This window comes from Juglans microcarpa x Juglans regia, chromosome 6D, assembly GCF_004785595.1.
Source record: "Juglans microcarpa x Juglans regia isolate MS1-56 chromosome 6D, Jm3101_v1.0, whole genome shotgun sequence".
In the NCBI taxonomy this organism is placed as follows: domain Eukaryota; kingdom Viridiplantae; phylum Streptophyta; class Magnoliopsida; order Fagales; family Juglandaceae; genus Juglans; species Juglans microcarpa x Juglans regia.
Window position 1 is genome coordinate 5,356,137 of NC_054604.1, and position 7,979 is coordinate 5,364,115.

The 7,979-nt window shown below is 43.8% G+C and overlaps 1 long non-coding RNA gene across 1 annotated transcript; it reads right to left on the minus strand.

The window, feature by feature from the left end:
* On the minus strand, window positions 1-458 carry LOC121234988. The gene is made up of 2 exons (XR_005934486.1): window positions 286-458; window positions 1-119 (listed from the first exon to the last, which is right to left on the minus strand). It is a non-coding gene; the product is annotated as an uncharacterized LOC121234988 (long non-coding RNA).
* Window positions 459-7,979: the final 7,521 nt, after the last annotated feature.

The following is a 7,979-nucleotide window of genomic DNA, read 5'->3' on the forward strand; positions in this document are numbered from 1 at the left end:
GTCTCAACGAGACGGCGGCAAGCATGTCCTCTGGGATATTTGGGAGTACTTAGGATCATCACAAGGGTGAGATATAGGAGACGAGATTCCAACGGCAGGAGATTTGCCAGAACCACCACCTGCAATTAGGCAAAAGCTAATTAATTATAAAAGAAATATTAATAAAACTAATTTATAGGTAACGATGCATCAGAAGTAGTTTTAGTAGTCCAAACATCAAAGACGAGATCCGAGCATGCATGCATGCATGTGAGAAGAGAAAGAGAGATCAGAGAGTTAAATTACCACTAGGAACTACCACGAGTTGTCGAGGGGAAACAATATGGTTGGCGAGGATGAGAAAAGCAACGAAGCAAAATGCAATGGCAGTAGAAACTTTGAAAGCCATGTTGAGTTTAATGGGAGGGAGAGGAAATCCACACCAGCCTCCTCCTTTATATAAAACCTTTCATCTACGACCAGAGGTACCCTTTTTAAGGTTGATTATTGGGTACGTAGTTTTAAAATATGAATAATGTAATATTCTCGTCCTATTTAATAATATCGTATTATCAAAATTGCTTATACAAACATTAATTTTGAATGACATTATTACATAATATTATAAAATTTTGAATATTTTATTTTAAAAATACCTAATAATTACTTTATCACTAATGTATTAATATTTACACATGTATAAACGAGAAGTCTTGCCCAACTAAGACGGAGCTATGACTTACAGGATGAATCTTAATAATAAAGAGTAATGCTATTATGAATAGTATTTTACTGTTCATATATATGCGTGTCCATGTACATGACGAACCACGTGAACCAAGTAATTTTAAATAATAAATGGACTAAGACTCGAAAAGACCCACAAAAATAAAAAAGCCGAAAATAGAGGCCGCCACATAGAAAAGCAAGGCAGTATGCCTTCCTTGACTTCAACTAATTCCCGCCCGCCCCCCCCCCCCCCCCCCCCCCCCCCACAAAGGGAAAAGCAAGAGCACTTGTCAATTAAAAACCCCACCTTGCCGCCAACCAAAATTTGAGCAACGATAAAAGACTTCGCTGCTTACATTTTTGGACTACCTAAATTCAATTGCTACTTTTTCTTTGCTAACATCATAAATAAATTTGATATTTTAAGGTCAAGTGGAGGGACATATTCATCACTTGTTCTATTAGGCCCAACACAAGGCTAGTGTGGCCCACAGCCCAGAAGTTGCAAGCCTACTGACTGATAAGGAAGAAGGAGGAACCCGTGCATAAATAGGAACATGGGGCTGCCTTCACACAAGCACACCTCCAATCAGACAACTAACGAGAAATCTCACTGCATTAATTGCACCAACTGAGAGTGTTGGTAGGAGATCCTATCCCCGACAGGATTCGCCACATTAATTGCGGCGGCTTGCGCGCAGTGGGGGTAGTCATAGTGGGCCCCATACCCCAGGGCAAAGAAGGCATAAAATTCATCGTATATAGTAACTATAGATTACTTCACGAAATGGGTGGAGGCAGAGCCCATGGTGACTAACATCTCCAAGTTCCTATGGAAGACTGTTGCGTGTAGATTTGGAATCCCCCACACCATCATCTCGGACAATGGGCGTGTAGATTTGGAATCCCCCACACCATCATCTCGGACAATGGGTGGTAGTTCGGCTCCAATCACTTTCGCATTTGCCGCACCAAATTAGGGATCAAAGTCAAGTACTTATCTTTAGGACATCCCCAAGCCGATAGGCAGGTTGAGGTGGCTAACAAAATCCTTGTGCGAATATTAAAGAAGAAAATCACAAGTAACAATGGAGCCTAGGCGGAAGAGTTGTCAGAAGTCCTATGGGCCTATCACACTACCACAAAAACCCCAATCGGGGAGACCCCTTTTAGGATGATGTAGAGGTAGGGATACCAAGCTACAAGGTCCAACATTTTAATGAGAAAACAAACGAAGAAGTCCTACACTGGTACCTGGACATGGTGGAAGAGCCGAGTTGAGGGCGGCAATTGCCAAGAAGAAAACAGAGCAATACTTCAACAAAAAAAGTAAAGCGTAGAGCGTTTAATGCAGGAGACCTGGTCCTTAAGAAAACCAGGGTAACCACTCAGGAAGAAGGGAAGCTTGGACCAAAATAGGAGGGACCATAAGTAGTTATGGCTTGCCATAGACCTAGAGCTTATTGGCTAAAAGACCCCGAGGGAAAGGCATTACAACGACCATGGAACAAAGAGCACCTCAAGAAATATTTCGCTAAGAAGGCTCTCGTGTAAGAACACCCTATGAACTTAATAATATTGCTTTAAAGTGTTTAATTTCTTACTATCAAATCCTTGCTACGATACAGACATTACGAACGCCACCCAAAGTGGTCGAGCACATCTCCCCCCGATTACTTATGCTGATGTTCCGCACTCACACTTGGCGAACAATGGAAGGAACAACTCTCCTAGGTGTCCCATCTCTACTCACCACCCAACACGGTCAAGTACATCTCCCACCTCGTTACTTAAACCGATGCTCCGCATTCGCACCTAATGAACAATGGAGGGAAAATCTCTATCAAGTATCCCATCTCTCCTCGCCACCCAGCGTGGTCAAGCACATCTCCTGCCTGCTTACTTAAGCTGATGCTCTGCACTCGTAGCCGGTGAACAACAGATGGAATACCTCTCCTAATCTCGTTGCCACATAGTGCGGTCTAGCACATCTCCAGCCTAGTTACTTGAGTCAAACGCTTTGCACTCGCACTCGAAAAACAAAGGGGGAAACACCTCTCCGACGTGTCCCATCTCTCGTCGACACCTAGCGTGGTCAAGCACATCTCCCGCTTGGTTACTTAAGCCGAAGCTTTACACTTGCACCCGGTGAACAAAGGTGGTAACACCTCTTTTCAGTGTCTCATCTCTCCTTGCCACCCAGCGTGGTCGAACACTTCTCCCACCTGGTTACTTAAGCTGATGCTTCGTGCTCTTACCCAGCGAACAAATGAGGGAACATCTCTTCTAAGTGTCCCATCTCTCCTCACCAGCCAGTGCGGTCGGGCGCATCTCTTGCCTGGTTACTTAAGTCGATACTTTGTGCTCGCACCTGGTGAACAATGAAGGGAACACCTCTCGTGAGTGTCCCATCACTCCTTGCCACTAGTGCGGTCGAGCACATCTCTCGCGTATTTACTCAAGTTGATGCTTCACACTTCCACCAATTGAACAAAGGAGGGAATACCTCTCCTAAGTGTACCATTTCTTTTCGCCAACGAGCGCGGTCGAACATTTTTCCCACCTGGTTGCGTAAGATGATGCTCCGCTCTTGCATCCAACGAACAATGGAGGGAACACGTCTCCTAAGTGTCCCATCTCTCCTCGCCACCCAACCCGGTTGAGCACATCTCTCGCCTGGTAACTTAATTCGATGCTCCGTGCACACCAACAAAGGAGGGAACACCTCTCCTAAGTGTCCCATACATAAATAACGACCAATCGCCAGTCACTCAAATCGAAGAACACAACTACGTTCAAGATGAGGGTCTCGCAAGAGAGGCGAATATATTTGAAAAAAAAAAAGAAAAAAAGAAGAAGAGAAAAGCACATGTCCATACACACAAATGGATACTGACTTTGAGCTTTGCAAACGATGATCATCAAAGAGATGGAAGGCTCATTCAATTATGTTGTTAATCTTGGAGGTGTCATATCTCAAAGTAATTCTTATTATCATATGTGCAACAACTAATTTATGTTTTTTTTTTTTTTTATACCAATTTTATTTCCATGTCTTGCGAAAGTATTTATAAACTTCTGAAATTTCATGTTAGGCAATAATAGCTAGCAACATGAGTCCCTTTTGGGTCCATTGATTCAACCAGCTAGGATATTAATCTAGGTTGGTTTTCATTGGATTGATTCTTGTATAATTTTCCAAAAATAGATTTTTAATATGGTTTGACGTGATTTGATTTGAGAACTCTGTGTTTTCTCAAAACATTGCATTTAAATTTAAGGGTATGTAAATTATTTTGTAAGTAATTTTTTTTTTTTTAACTGAGAGTAGAGCTGACTAACTTGATGCTCTTAACTGCATCCAACCTCTTAGGACATTGTTCATCTAATTAGAGCAACAATGTACATTGTTTTCTCAACACAGGCTTTTGTTATGTATTTGGAATGATTGAAAACTTTATAACTATGTACAAGTGACTATAGTATTGTCTAGAAAGGAATAGGAAAAAGAAAAAGAAAAATTTATATGAGTTGTTTTCTCTGATGTAAGAGTATTTGCTATATTGGTTGCAAAGATTAATTTTTTTTCTTAGAAATATTCATTTTCAAGAATATTTTCTTATCAGGAATAGTCATTTGCAACAAAAACTTCATTATATTCATTGAAAATAGAATAACTAATACTAGGGGATGAGAAATTCAATTTGAACGGTTACCGAATCCTTGTAAAAAGTAAAGACATATTAGCAACAAAAACAAAATTTGCACACGTGATATTTGCCATGATCGGCCAATGATGAGAACTTGTTACAATTGGTTATCTGCGAAAAAAAAATTTACTAGTAGAAATTAAATTAAATCCTTGCAAAATGCAACATGTAGTAGTGACAACCATTTCAATAATGGAAATGATTTGTGCATGGTTAGTATACAAAACCTCTGTTTCTATTAGGACTCTTTGAATAATGGGTTTGAGATCTAAATTGAATTTCAGACGTTTGTGATGCATCAATTTTACTGATAACATGATACCAAGATCCATGTGGCACATAGTGATCATGTCCGTGTGTTTCTTCATTCTTGCCATGAAGAATCATGGTTGGGCCTTGGCTGTAACCCCCGCTCCTTTCTTCTTACGTAAGCTTCTCTCTTTCTTACGTAAGGCTCCTCCTTTCTGACGTAAGCAAATTTCGATAACGGAATTATGCAACAGTCTGCCATTCTTTCTGGCGACTGCGAGCATCGTCATGTGTGCCGAACCATGACGACGTGTCTCTCGAGATATTAGGTGACTTCTAAGGTACGCCCAGTGTTTTAAAAGTACTGAAAATATTTATATGAGGTATTTCCAGTATCGTTGAGTTAAACTTATTTTTAAATGAGACAATTATAATATTTTGAAGAGCTCCAAAATATTATAATTGTCGGAGATCATTTTAATATTAATTTTTAAAATGATTCCCGTTATTTGAAATATTAAGGGATTTAAATTATGTTGAAGGCTTTAATTAATTAAATGGTTTCATCCTTTTAAATATATTAAATAAGACTTCATCATTTTATTAATGATGAAGAAATATTATTTTATAAACTAAAGTTACTTTAAAATAATATTTACCTTAATTCCTCTGAGTGCTTCTAATTAAGTTAACGTTTACGCATTTTTAAATCAGTATTTTAATATCTCAACGTTAGATTGTTTTGAGGACCTAAAGACAAAAGGACTGGGTTAAATACCCAGACCCCTCTCTCTTTCCCCTCACTTTTCCCTAGCCCTCTCTCTCTCCTCCCTCTCCCCTTCGGCGTACGCTACACGCTGCTTCTCCACAACGAACTGCTCCATGCCTCAGCTCGGCGCCGCCGTGCGTCGCCAGCTCTCACCGCCGGCACCATCGCACTCCTCTCCCTCCGGCGAGCCTCCCCGTAGCAACCCCTCCCTCTCACGCTCTCTCTTCCTCTCCGCTGGAAGCATAATGCCCGAATGGGCTTGCTGTCCTTAGTGCCGCCGTGCGCCGTCCTTCGGCACCACCACTTCCACGGCAGCTTCCTCTGCCACCAGCCACCACCCTCCAGCAATCTCAGCTCCTCCCATGCAGCCACCTTCCCCCTCCATCACACACACGCACGCACAAGGAGACCCACGCACGGCTTCACCGTGCGCGGCCTCTAGCGCCACCGTGCGCAGCACCCACGACCACTAGGCGCCACCATGGACCTCCCTCTACCTCCCCCTTCCTCCTCCACGTGAACCATGGCCAGTAGCCTCTCACTCACGCATGGCCTCCCTCTCCCTCACACGCACGGGTTGCACACCGTGCACCACCACCCACGGTAGGTAACCACCGTCATCAGCCTCCTCAGGCCACCACGAAGCCAACCCAACCTCCCGCGACCCCAATCTGCCACCCATACACGCACACTCTCTCTCACTCTCCCACGGCCTTTTCTCCCCTTCACGGCCTTGAACCGCCACTCTGAGCCATCGTGGCGCCACCTCGACACCATCAAGAGATCCACCGCACCTCCCTTAGCCAAGCCCTAGGTCCAAACCACCACGCGGTGGGTAATCACTACACTTGATGGATAGTCACTACGCGTGACTGACTGCCACTGTACACGGTTAGGTACGCTGTGTACCGCCCATCATAGCCACCAACACAAGGCCTTCACAAGCCCTTCCAAGACCACACTTAGCTATCCAAACGCCCAAACAGTCAACGTACGTGGGTTAGCTGCCACGTACGACCTCTCCAACGTCATTGGTTGTGACGATCAACGGGCAACACGCGGGTTATTCCGTCGATGGTATAACTCTCTATCCCTTATTAATTATGTTAGATATTGATTAGTTGATTAGGTTGTGGACTGTGTTGTTAGTATTAGGGGAATGACTGGGTTGTATTGAGATGCGCTATGTAGTGCGCTGTGAAATGTTGGGCATATATGTGTAGTGTGGTGATGTGATGTGCCGTGTATGTGAAGTGTTGGGCATATGTGTGAAGTGTTGTGGACTGTGCTGTGTAATGCAGTTGTGGAGTTTGTGTTGTAATGATGGCATGGTTGTGCTGTGCAATGTAGTTGTGGGGCATGTGCTGTATGGATGTCATGGCATGTGGAGTGGGAACAGTACACGCTGAGTGTACTCTGTGTGTGGTGTAGTGTGAGATAAGGAGAGTATATGTAAAATATACCCTTCTGGCGTATGTGGAGTGGGAATAGTACACGCTGAGTGTACTCTATGTGTGGTGTAGTGTGAGATAAGGAGAGTATATGTAAAATATACCCTCCTGGCGTATTGTGGAACGGGATGAGTACACGTGAAGTGTACTCCATGTAATGGAGTGACGCACTATACGGCGGGTATGCCGTAGTGGTGATGTAGCGTAACGTGTGGAAAAGGGAGTACACGCGGAGTGTACTCTATGTGGTGGAGTGATGCATCGTATGGCGGGTATGCTATATTGATGATGGGTTGTAGCGAGTATGAAGGGAGTACATGTGGAATGTACTCCATATAGTGGAGTGATGCACCATATGGCGGATACGCCATAATGGTGATGTGGCGTGGTGTGTATGGAGTACATGTAGAATGTACTCCATATGGTGGAGTGATGCACCATGTGGTGGATATGCCATAATGGTGATGTGGCGTGATGGGTATGAAGGGAGTACTTGTGGAATGTACTCAATATGGTGGATTGATGCACCATATGGTGAGTATGTCATAAGGGTGATGTGGCATAGTGCATGTAAATGGAGTAAGTGAAGGGAGTTGTACTCCATATGGTAGAGTGATGCACCATAAGGCGGGTATGCCATATTGATGATAGGTTGTAGCATGTGGAAACGGAGTATACGTGGAGTGTACTCCATGAGGCAGCGACACTCAGTGTGACGTGTCGCAGAGATAGGGATGGTTGTGCAGTTGATGGGCGTAGAACGTGATGAGTAGTGTCGGGAACTGTGGAACAGGGTCCCGAAGTAGTTATGGCGTAGCCTGTAGTCTAAGGTGACAAGTGTCACTGTAAGTGTAAGAGTGCGCAGCGGAAGCATGATTGGGCAACGTCATGAAGTGACGTGGTTTCTGACAGTCGTGCTTATGATGGGTGATGAGTTAGTGTGGAAATGGCGTAACGGGAACGTGACGAGATGTCACGATGTGATGGGAGTACGTGAGGAATCTTACTCGTGATGAGTTAGAAGTTGGCGTAGAAGTGACGTAACAGGATGTCGGGTAATGTGACAAGGTCACAGTGTAGCTTGGGAGTAGT